Here is a 12,155-nt window from a genome sequence, read left to right on the forward strand (position 1 = left end):
GGTGGGGGAGGGGCACAAAGACAAAAGAACGAGGGGGAGACTGGACGGAGCAGAAAGGGAAGCCTGTGGGGGGGGGGAGCTGGTGGCCCCCTGGTAGGACCCAACCCCAGGAAGGGAACAATGGGTCACCCGCTGTCTCCCTGCCAATGTCCCCTCCCTCCTGGCCAGCCCGCCCCTCTAGCCTGGGCCTGTCCTGGTGCAAGCGAGGCCCATCACATGTGAGGGGCACTGGCGTCGGGGTCACCAGACAAAGCTCCACCTTCCAGGCTGTCTGTACGTGGGGCATGACCAGGGAGATTGGAGGTGCCAGGCTGCGACTCTCAGGCTTGAGTTGTAGGGAGCCCTCAAATGCCTGCATTGCCCTCCCCTTTTCTCTGCCAGGAAGGGGAGAACGGGGAGCCTGGCCTCAACCTCAGAGGCGTCCTCTGTGCCTGCTCGCCACCCCAAACACAGGCATAAAGGAGCTTGGCCCCCGGAACCCAGCACCCCGCACCCACGGCCCGCAGCCCATGGCCCAGAGCCATGCCCACCCGCAGCCAGGCGTCAGGGAACGAGGGAACGAGGGCCTGGTGGTCCTCTGTCCAGTGGGCGGTGGGGACCCACCGAGGCTGTGCTGGGACCACGGGGTGCCCTCGTGTGCGGGTTGCCTGTCAGAGCCCCAGCAACCCAGCCCGGGGCCCTGCATCTGGTGGCCGCTCCAGCCTTCCAGAAGGGCTCCTACTCCGAGCCTGTGCTGGCTCCCGAGGTAAGGCGAGCTGGACAGGGAGCAGGGCTCTGGGGGTCCTTCCGCGTTCCCCTCCACGTGGCTCCTCCACAGGTGGTGGGAACCCAACCCCCACAGGCCCTGCTCAGCAGACTAAAGGTACACGACCTGCACCCAGCGTGGACACAGCCCACTGATCACCTGCCCCCCCCGCCCCGGCTCTCCCCTGCTCCAGGGCGGCCGGACATGGTCCGCCCGCACAGCAGTGGCTTTAGCCCAGGCCCCTCAGACTCACCAGGATGAGCTGGCCTCTAATTCAGAGACTCAGCCCCCGCCCCAAGGCATGGGCTCCGGGATGGCCTCCAGCTGCACTTGGAGAGAGCAGAGAGCTAAGAGATTATCTCACAGAGCGCAGGACCAGACTGTCATTTACAAAATGCCCAAGGGGAGCGGGGCAGGAGTCAGCTGACCTCTGACTTCTGAAAGAAGGAGAAGCTGGGGTGGGGCGGGTAGGTGTAGAGGAGGAGGAAGAGGGAGGGAGAGACAGGGAGGGGGCAGGGCCAGGACTAGGGCTGTGCTCAGCTCCGTGGGGACCCAGGGCCATGAGCTGACCTGCCACACCTTGACCGCAGCAGTCGTCAGGCCCTTGGGGAGCCAGTGGCCTCTGGCCTGGAAAGCGGGTGGAAAGGACATGTCTTTGCCACAGCCTCAGCTGCTGGTGACATGTGTCAGCTATGGAAGCAGGGCTGAGACCAAGTGCCAACACACACTTGAACACACAGACTCATGCCCACAAATACGGGAGTGCTGCAGGCACCCCAAAAGTACCTTCCTGGAAAAGATCCCCCCCAAGGCACCCAAGGACCAGCCTGCCACAGGGTTGGGCCAGGGAACAGTGTCCTCCAGGAAAAAGGGCCAGGGTTGTGGGCTCTCACCCCAAGGGCGCTGGTCCCCGGGGTGGAGCAGACTTGGCAGTTCCTGCGCCTGGGGCCCGGAGCGCTCACTTGCCCTGCGGGGAAGGGTGTCCTGGCCCCTGGGGCCTGGAAGACCTCCCTGTGGATGTGTGAAGGGTTCCAGCATCCTCTGGGAGAGAGGCCTCCAGATCAGGCCCTGCAGAGGCTACGCACCCCAGGGGAGACCCACGGCCAGGTGCCGCAATGCTCCACGAAACGTTTAAGATGGGGGGAGCAGGAGCCCCGGAGGTGCCTGTCTTCCCACTGGGGTGGAATGTACACGTGAGAGCTCTTAGCTTCGTCCCCAGGGTCCAGGAGCCCCTGGCCAGCGCAGGAGCAAGCAGGGGAGGCACGTAAGCCAAGGCGGGCGCCCGGGACTGTCGGACCTGGGTCCACTTGGAAGGTGCGGTCCACTGAGCACCCAGCTCTGCACCCCCCACTAGGTCGTGGACTGCAGCCCACCCCCCATGACCTCGGGGAGGTAGTCACTGCCCACCTAGCCCATCGGTTTCCGCCAGGGGACATGAGCAGATAAGGAGGGTGGAGGTCTGACACGTGCCCCAACATGGGACTTTCCTTGTCCACTCCCGCCTCTCACTCCGCGTGTGGCCTAGTGGCTGCTGGTCCAAGGAGAACCAGAGTCTTGAGAAGGGGTGGGACCCTCTGCAGCCTGGAGCCCACCTAGACTGGCCGGTCCCCCGGCCTCCGGCCACCCTGGGCGGTGAGGGTGCTTTTCTCCGAGCTTGGACTGTCTGTGACAGGGCATTGCAGTGACAATGGCTGGGCGTGACGTGCAGAAGGGGTGGAGACCGGTCAGTAAAGGTTTGGAGAAAGTAAAGGAGGGCCCAGTTTCCCTGGGCACAGTGACGAGCGGAGCAGACCGCCCTCCAGCTCAGCCTGGGCCTTTCCTTCCGGCTGGCTATTTCCTGACCTGTATCATCCATCTATCAGCCTCACACGCCTTTAAATCACTTGTTTTACTTTGAGATAATTATGGGTCCATGTGCAGTTGTAAGAAGTAACACCAAGAGAACCCCTGTCCCCTCACCCAGTCTTCCCCAACAGTTGCGTCCTGCAAAACTGCCCACCGAAGCCACAGCCAGGACGTCATCGGCCTTCCGTTTGAGGGGAGGAAACCTGCTCAGGAGGAGCCCGCAGAAGTCCTCTCTGAACTGGAGGAAAGGCACGTGGCTCGGCCCTCAGTGCAGCCGCCGGGCTCCTGATGGCCTGTCCCCAACGCCTGCAGCCTACAGGCGGGACCGCTGAGAGCACTCACACAGATCTGCCAGGCGGTGGCCTTCCCCAGGAGGGCTCTCCGTCTCCCGGCACTGGACCAGCCTCCCCGCAGTGGGCTGGGGTGCTGTGCGGGGCTGGCGCGGGTCAGGCTGGTCATTTTGGGCCCCAGTGCTCCCACGCGCCCCCCTCCCCAAGGCCACCAGCACGCAGCGTAGCCTGCCTCATGGAGTGACCCGGGTGGGTGCCGGCTGGGACCAAGGTCAGGAGCACAGGCTGGACTGCCTCTATGCGGAAAAGCACCTGTGAGGGACACGGTGACAACGCGGTGAGATGGTGGGGGCCTGGGGGGCTGGACAGCTCGGCCTGGCCTGTGCTCCACGAACTGTTAATACCAGGGAAAGCAGATTCACGGGGAAGAGCGAAAGGCCCCAGGGCGGGCACGCGGCGTGGTGACACACGCAGAGGCGTGGGGTGCGGAGTCAAGTCCGCCGGCGTAAAGGGGGGCCGGACACGTCGCCACCCGCACCCTGGGCCGTGGCCGGCGCTGCGGGGAGCACAGCAAGTGCACGGTGAGGCGGAAGAGACGAACCCCACTAGCGGAGGCTTTTATTTTACTACTCACATGAAATGCAGTGACCTAGAGCCTCCCACGTCCTGCGACAAAGTGTAACAGACCTCGGGCAAGGCGGCGAAGCAAAGCTCAGGACGAGTGCAAAAAACGAAAACTCAGGCCACATTCTCAGATCCTAACTCCACGAAACCAAACAGTAACGGGACGAAAAGGTGCCGTAAAACCTGACTAGTCGAACATCTTTCCAAATGACCCCTGGGTCAGAGAGGGAATCAAAACGAACACGGTTCCAATTCGCCGTCTCGTGAGAACCCACATGTCACACAATTCGCCGCCTCGTGAGAACCCACATGTCACACAATTCGCCGCCTCGTGAGAACCCACATGTCACAGCCCGGGGATCTGGCCAGAGGGCCTCGGAGGGGAAGTCATTACGAAATGGATGTTAAAAATTATTTTAGTTTTATTATTAACATTAGAGAAACAGCAGTTCATTCAGAAATTAGAACAGAAAAGGAACAACAAAATGTGCCCCCCAAAATTAAAGAATGGAATGAGGAAAGCAGAAATTCACGACTGTAATTGGAAAGCAAATAAAACTTGATTTTTAATCCAAAAGATAGTTTCTCAAAAAAATAAAATAACGTGGCACAGTGCATGCTCTGGGCCACCTGACGAGGAACTACAGTGAAAACGAGCGCCGCGGGCGACAGCGCCGCGGTCAGCGGTCAGCGGTCAGCGGTCAGCAGTCAGCAGTCAGCGGGGCTGCTGCAGCTGAGGCTCAGGCCCCGCGCACGTGGAACCGAGACCCCGAGACCGCGGCGCCGGCCTGCGAAAATGGGGGTGCACACAGCGCCTGCGCAGAACGGGAGCTCGGCGGCCAGAAGCCCGCCCGGCTTCCCGTCCGCGCCCTCCGCCCACCCCGGGGCCACCCCTCGGGGACACTCAGTCCTTTGTCCAGCAGAGGGCAGTGCGGCCTCATCCGCCCCTTCGCGGAGCGCAGCTCCTCTCTGGAGCTCAGGGGCCTCGTCTAGTTTTATGAAACTTGGCGAATAAATTTCAAAGTTCATTTCTCAGACTGAATGACATAAAATAGTCAAGGACCTTCCACAGAGAGCCCACGCGACAGTAGGGGGCAGGACGGCCAGGACCACTGGCTGCCACCGGGGATGGGGCGGGTGAGCCAGGTCCCAGGCGGCCCTGTGAGGCACAGAGGGTATGGTGGGAGGCAGCCTTCCCCTGGGGGGAGCCCCAAACCAGGTGGCTATTCAGCCCAGGAGTCCCCAGCGTAGGCCAGGCAGACAGGAGGGGCCTCAGAGGACACTGACAGACTGTGCGGGAGCCCAGGAACCGTGAGGACTGTGGGGTGGGGACGCGAGGGTCTGCGTCACACACTGACCACGGAACCTCTGAGTGTGCCAGCCTGGGGTGGGGGAGCGACAGGCCCCATCAGGGATCCAGGGGCTGCAGCCAGGGAGGGGGACCGTGAGGCAGACAGGGTCAGAGGAGGGGGTCCTTCTAAAGGCCTCCCCAGGCTGGCCTGGGCTCCCAGGAGATGGGGGAGGCAGGCGGGGGTGGGCGCTGCAGGCGGCCTTTCACCCACTTACGGCGGAGTGGCTGGGAAGACACTGCAGTCATTGACTCACACGACAAGTCCACCCATTGCTCACTTGCGGTTCGATGCGCCCTGCGAACATACCCCTTCACCCCCACACCCAGACACAGAGCATCTCCCTCCTCCTAGAGCCACCAGCCCCTGCCCAGCCATCCCCGCCTCTTCCTCGGGACAGTCCTACCTGCCGAGGGACTCGCGGTGTCCCTGGGACTCACTGGGCGCCCCTTCCTGTCGCCCTCAGTGGTCTCCGCCGACGACCGTCCCTTCGTCCCTGGGGACATCGGGGCCAGTGCCAGCCTTGGCGGTTCTAAGTGGGAGTGCTGCACACACCTGTGCACAGGTGTTCGTGTGAGCAGAAGTTCCCGCTGCTCGTGAGTGGGCGCCTGGCCTGGCTGCGGGGTCTTATGGTAGGTGCGTGTTCACTTTGGGAGAAGCTGCCGGACGTTTCCCGGTGGTTGTCCCCTTGCGCATTCCAAGTCCCGGCCAACAGTTAGTGTGCTCAGCCTTCACCGCCTCGGCCTTCCTAGGTGGGGTGGCGCGCTGTCTCCTTTCCGCGGTGACCAGTGGTCATGGTCTCGAGCTTGTTACTCACTTGTATCTGTTCAAGTTACAAGTCTGTTCAAATCTTCTCTGCGTGTTAAATGCTGAGAAGCGTTGCCAAGGTTACTCGTGTGTCCTGGGTGCAGCCCGGCATTAGACGTGTGGAATGGAATCGGCTCCTCCTTGGTGTGGCTTGTCTCCTTTGCTTGAGCAGCAGGATTCATTCTGAGGAGATGTAGTTACCCATTTTTCCTTTCATTTCTTGCTGTATCCTGAGAAATAGCTGCCCTCCCCAAGGCTGGGAAAATTCTCTCCCGTGCTTTCGTCCGCGACGGCACTGGCCGGTGAACCGTTCAGCACTGCGGGTGCTGTCCAAGCTGGTGGCCTCCAGCTGTGACGTGGCTAGAAGTTGAATTTTTCCTGTGACTCTGCCTGACGTAAAGTGGTTATTAGTCCAGCTAGAAGAACTTAGAAGGGCAGAGGGAAGATTACTTTTCCGCCCCCACGGTGCACACGTGTGAATGTGTGTGAGCGTGCGTGAGCGTGCGTGAGTGTGCGTGAGTGTGCGTGAGTGTGAGCGTGCGAGGAGACAGCTTGTGGTCTCGGGGTCTGTCCCGCAGAGACGCGGGTCTGCAGTGCTCACTCTCTCCTCCCGGTGCTGATTCTGGCTCTCTCACCGTTCACCTGTGTGTCCCTGTCCCAGCCAGGCCCCTTGCAGCCCCACGAGGGCATGACTGTCCCCTCGCCGGGTGCCGAGACCCAGAAGAGGGGTGTGTGCAGGATGACTGAGCAGGTGTGGGCCCCCAGGACAAGCCCCAGGACAGGGGCATCTTTGCTCGTCCCTGTGCTGTTGCTTGCTTGTCCGCTCAGTAGACGAGGAACCAGCAGGAGCCCATGTCGGCGAGAGCCTCAGGTGCGGGGGGTGGGGCTCTGCCCGTGGTCCCACGACGCGTTGGTCCTGGGGACTCTTAGGGAGCCGTGGGGGACCCAACTGGTCGCCATTGCCCCGGGACAGAGTTAGGAGGACAGGCTGCCCCCTTGGAATTTGGCCCAGGGCCAGCGCTGGGCAGCTCCCAGGAATGGGGAGCCCCCCGAGGATCCTAGTGGGGGGCCAGGCGAGTCACCCACAGTCATCGTGCCACGCCCAGAGCAGCGCCCTGTGGGCAGGACCTCAGAGCCAGAGCCGCAGGCGCGGTTCCCCAGCCTCCCTGCTGAGCCCTGCGTGGGTCTCGCCACTGTCCCAACAGCCAGGCCCGGGCTCGGTGCATCGGGCCACGGGGCTCTGCCCGCCTGCCCGCCTGCTCCTGCATCTGGAGGCTACGCACGCGCCTCAAAAAACGTGCGGCTTCGTGTTGGTTTTCAACACCAGACGTGGGACAGTAAAAGCGGACAGACGCCCCTAAACTGGGGAGGTACGTGTTGGCTGCACGGCAAGCCCCCAGGGCCTGCCCTTCCCAGGGGAGGGTCAGCACAGTGGAGGGTCAGCACCTGTGGCCAGGCGACGGGCTCAGGCCAGGTAGATGAGGACACAGCTCTCGGGGTGCAGACTAGAGAGCGGCAGATGCCGTGTGCCTTGTGGGAGGAGGGGGCTCTGTATTCTGTGCTGGAGAGTCCTGGGTGTCTCCTGCCAGGTACCTGAGGGTCATCCTGCTGTCCCAGGGGACAAGAGACATGGCATGTTCAGGGCCCATCAGGTTGTAATAAGCATATTCGGGCCAAATTCCCTGCCAGCCCTCTAGGGTGCCCTGGGGTAGGGTCCCAGAGGGCTTGGGTTGGGCAGCTCGCACACTTCCCACCTACCGTCCCCACCTCACCCCCAAAGACAGCGCCAGCCCCCTCACTCCATGTCGCCAACCCGGACCATGTTATTCTCATTTTGTACATTGTGGTGAAACACATGACACAGAATTCACCATCCTAACCACGTTCGAGTGCACAGTCCAGGGCGTGAGGCGCATTCGGTGTCGTATAACCACCTCCCTGTCGTCCCAAACCGGAACTCTGTCCCCACTGCACACTCACTCCCCAGCCCCTCCCCCGGCCCTGGCACCCGTCCGCTATCTCCATGGACGTGACTCCCCAGGGACCTCGTGTGGAGGGACCACACGGTGTTTGTGCTTTTGTCTGGCATGACGTCCTCCAGGCCCATCGCGTGGTGACGGGGGTCAGATGCCCCTGCTTTCTCCGGCCATGGTGTCCGGCGTGTGTGTGGACCGCACCTGCTCCCTCCCGTCCAGTGGTGGACATGGCTGTGCTGAATGATGCAGCTGCTACTATTTTTATTACTATTACCGTTATTGGCAAGTCAGAAGGTGAAAGTTCTCTAATGTTTGGGTTTTTTCCCACTTTATTTTCTTTGACTTTTTAACCTACCACCCAGATTTATCCAGGGCTAAAATGATGCCTCGTGTCCACTTTTTGATGGACAATGCGGGAGCCAGCCCTCCCTGACTCCACCCTCCTTCTTCACAGAAGGACCTGGCGTGGATTCAGGGTCACAGGGCCATTCCATGGCTTATGTTTCCAAAATGCTACATCCTGTGTTCGACCTGTTTGGAATTCCCGTGGCCCAGTGGCTCTGGGGTTCTTCTCTGACTCGTGAATGCAGAGCTGTTGGGATGTACCCAGTTAGGGACACGGCCACCAGGTGGCAGGCGGCTCCCGGCGTTGGGTGCTGGCTCTGGCTCCCTGGGCCACTAGGAGAGGAAGCTGCACTTCAGAGTCTCAGGGCCGGAAGGGCCACCCTGACCATCTCAGCTGGGCAGCTGGGCAGCGAGGGGCGTGGCCTGGGGGGATGCAGGTAGGGCTTGCTCTGGGCTGGTGCCCCACCGGCCCCATGGGAAGGCAGGTGCAGACGGCCTGTGAACGCGGTGGGGTGCGGGGCTGGAGGCACGTGACCACGCGTGTGCATTCGAGGGCGGGCTCCATGTGAGAGCAGGGAACTGGGCATAGAGTGACCAGCAGGGAGCGACCAGCCTCAGCACTGGGAGTAGGTTCGGCTGAGGGACCACAGGAGTCCCCGTGTCCCAGACAGCCCTCGCCCGCCCTTGCCCGCCTCACCTGCCCATACCTGCCCTCACCTGCCCATACCAGCCCTCACCTGCCCTCACCTGCCCATACCTGCCCTCACCTGCCTATGCTGGCCTCACCTGCCCTCATCTACTGTCGCCTGCCCATACGCCAGCCCTCACCTGCCCTCACCTGCCCTCACTTGCCTTCACCTATTCATGCCTGATCTCAGCCTCTTGCCCCACCCTCACTGTGCTGGCTCTGAAACCCTCACTGACCAGGCTCCTGGGCCCTCAGAGCTTCTGGGGTGGTCGGCTGACTGGACCGCGTGGTGGCTCTGGGTCTTGGCTGCACACCAAGTCCCAAGGCTGTGGGCTCAGCCACCTCTTCCTGCTGAGTCTGAGCGGCCGCCATGTCCTCTGAGCTGTCCCCATGTGTTGCTGCTGCTGATTTCTCAAGCAAAGCTGAAATCTGATGCTTTTATGGGAAAACCCTGATTTTCAACTAATTAAAAATTTTAAATTAGTTAAAACTAATTAAAATTGACTAAATTTCTGCTAATTAAAACTAATTGAATTCTCAGAACAGCGTGCCAATGAAATCACCCACCGCAGCGGGCAGGAGGATGGCCGTGAGGGAGCCTGAGCCAGGACCGGCCTGGGCACCCAGGACAGGGTGACAGAGTGGCCCAGTGCAGCTGTCACTGCTGCCTGCTGACCACACCAGTGCATCGAAATGGACGCCACCAGCCTGGACAGAAACAGAGGTCATCTGGGAGCCGTGGGGGGCGGGAGCCGGGGGCATCTGAGTCCGGGTGGCCGTGCCAGTTCCGGGCCGCCCGGGTGCGTCTGCGTCTGCTCTCTGAGACTGCGTCCTCCCAGGCCAGGCCCTTCACGGAGGCCCCCATGCCAACCGGCCTCCTTTGGCCCAGCCCAGCCCAGCCTGCTGCTGCCCGTTCCTGGGGCCACTGCCCCCTGAGTGTTCCTCTGTGCACCGGGGCTGCTGTGCAGTGAAGCTGTGTGAGTGCCTTTTCCCACAGGTGACTAAATCCTGATCGCCCTGGGCAGGTGGGGACAAGCTAGCACGGGTGAACCACCAGGCACGACATGACACTGTTCTACCCCAGGAGAGTCAGGGTCCTAGTGACAGCCATACCCACCAAGAGGGAAGAACAGCCCAGACCCTCACGGCACCCGCAGGGACGGCCCCCATGAGAAAGAGGGCCGTGCTCCCTCAGTGTCGGCCCCCTCAAGGGGGTGAGACTTGGGGCGAGCCTGCTGTCTAGGGAAGGGGGCGCCTCACCGTTCGGACACGCTTTCGCTCCCGGAGGCGCGACCGGGGCCCCCTCATGGGGATAGCTCCAGGGTCGCTGGAAACTGCGTTTATCTGTTTTTACTGTTTTCCTTCTGTAACCCTCACTACTTCCTCCTCCTTTTCGGTTTCAGGCCAGGCGCTGGGGTCGGTGAAGCACGGAAATGTTTTCAGCACAGCTAGATCATTCCGTGTGACACTGTGGTGGGGACACACGATCTTCTGAGACCGCGTTTCTCAACAACCCAGAGAGTTCCACAGCACCGAGTACCCCTTATTGTATGCAAATCGAAGATCAGGTAGGAGGTTGGGGGTGTCTGGGGATGTGAAAAAACAACCTACTGTACTGGAAATTACGACGCATTGTCACCGAAGAGGGCGGCACCGACCCACTTAGAAACGACCGGCGTGGGAGATGAGGGGTCGAGGAGCAGGCGAAGGGACTGTGCGCGGCCTGCCGAGTGGCTTCCCACGGTGCGGGCTCACCGCTCTGGCGCCGCCCAGCCCAGACGCGCGGGAACCGGACAATCAAGTAAGTGGATGGGGACGGTGAGAGCAGGGTCGCCCCGCTGACGAGACGTGACACAGAAGCAAGGAGAGGAGGCGGGAATGATCCACGTGGCGCGGGATTCGAGCTGGAGACACGAGTGGGAACTCACGTGGACCCACTGGAGACGCGGTGGCCACGTACGGACGCGTCGTAGGTCTGTGTGTAGACACAGGCTAACGTACACACACGCACGGCTCCCCTGCTCTGTCGCCTGAGGGCGCCGAGAAGCAACGACAGCCCAGCGGCAACACGCACGCCGGCCCGGGGCTCGCCGTCCTTCCACGGGAGGAACCGGGCTCCGGGAGAAGGGACCGATCCGGAGGCGTGGGCAGGAGACGTGCGAGCGGAGCCTGGAGCATCTCGTGGTGCCAGACACGCGCAGAAACCCCGCACGACGGGGCGCGGCCACGGGCCGGAGGAGTCCGCTGAGAGAGCTCCCGGGGACCGAGACGGGACACTTCGAGCGACTCGGTGAGGACAATGGCGTCCGGTTCTCCCCCAAGTCTAAAGTGAACATCCACGGGCCACACCGACAGGAACGAATGACTGACGCGGGAGTGGGGAGGAGAGTCCGTGTCCCGTGCAGACGGTGCCACAGCGTCCTCAGGCGGGGAGCACGCCGCACTCCTTAGGTGCGGGCTGTGCCCGGCGACCTCCTCGCGCAGGACAGTGTGGGGTGAAGGGTAACGCGGCCTGGAGGAGCCTGATGGACACGCCTCCGCCAGGGGCCGTGGTCAGCGCCAACGGCGACGGCCCAGAGGAGACCTAAGAGGAGTGACGAGCGATGCCACGTCGTGTCCTGGACAGGATCCTGGACAGAAAAGGGACATTAAGTAACAACTAATAATGTTTCCACCAACTGTGGTTTTCGTCAGCGTAACCAACGCTGTTTACGAACTGTAACGAGTGCCCTGTGCTAATGGGAGACGTTCAAGGGGAAATGGACGCATGCCACGTGGAAACCTTATCTTTACAATTTCTCCCTCAACCTGGAACTGTTATAAAAAATAGTTTATTTTTTTTCAAAAGAGAAAACCGTATTAGAGGAAATGAACAGCCAAAATTTTGCCCATGGCAAAGAAGCCCACGAAAAGGTGTCATCATTCATTGGAAAGCTGCCAACTAACACCCCAGCGAGACGGCGCTGCGCCCCGGATCGCCAACACTGGGAAGGAGGCGGGGGGCCGGCACCGTCGGCCGCCGCGGTGAGACGGATACGGGCGGATACCGGCGGGACGACTCCGCGGGCCCGCGGTCCGCTCCTGGGTGTCCGCACGGGAGGAGCGAGGCCTGCGCGTTCACAGCAGCTCTCTGCACCGTCCAGCGTCCGTGCCAGGCGACTGCAGACACGGAGCGTCCACGCCGGGCAGATGGTGCTGCAGCCGGCGGGCGTGAGGGACCGCAGACTGCGGGCATCGCAGACTCGGGGGCCACGCAGGCGCCGTGCCGAGTCACACAGGACGCCCGCCAACGGATGTGCCTGCTGGCGACTCCGTGCAGGGAGTGCTGGGGAGCACAGACCTGTGGATAGTGGCAGGGAGCCGGCCACCAGGTGCCTGGGGACAGGCGATTGCAAGGGGCAGGGAGAAGCGTGGGTGAGCGTGTTCACGTGTTCACGATTTTCGTGATTGTTTCACAGGTGTGTGCAAATCAACTGTCCACTTTAG

The sequence above is a fragment of the Pteropus medius genome, unplaced genomic scaffold (genome assembly GCF_902729225.1).
Source record: "Pteropus medius unplaced genomic scaffold, Ma_sr-lr_union100, whole genome shotgun sequence".
Lineage (NCBI taxonomy): Eukaryota > Metazoa > Chordata > Mammalia > Chiroptera > Pteropodidae > Pteropus > Pteropus medius.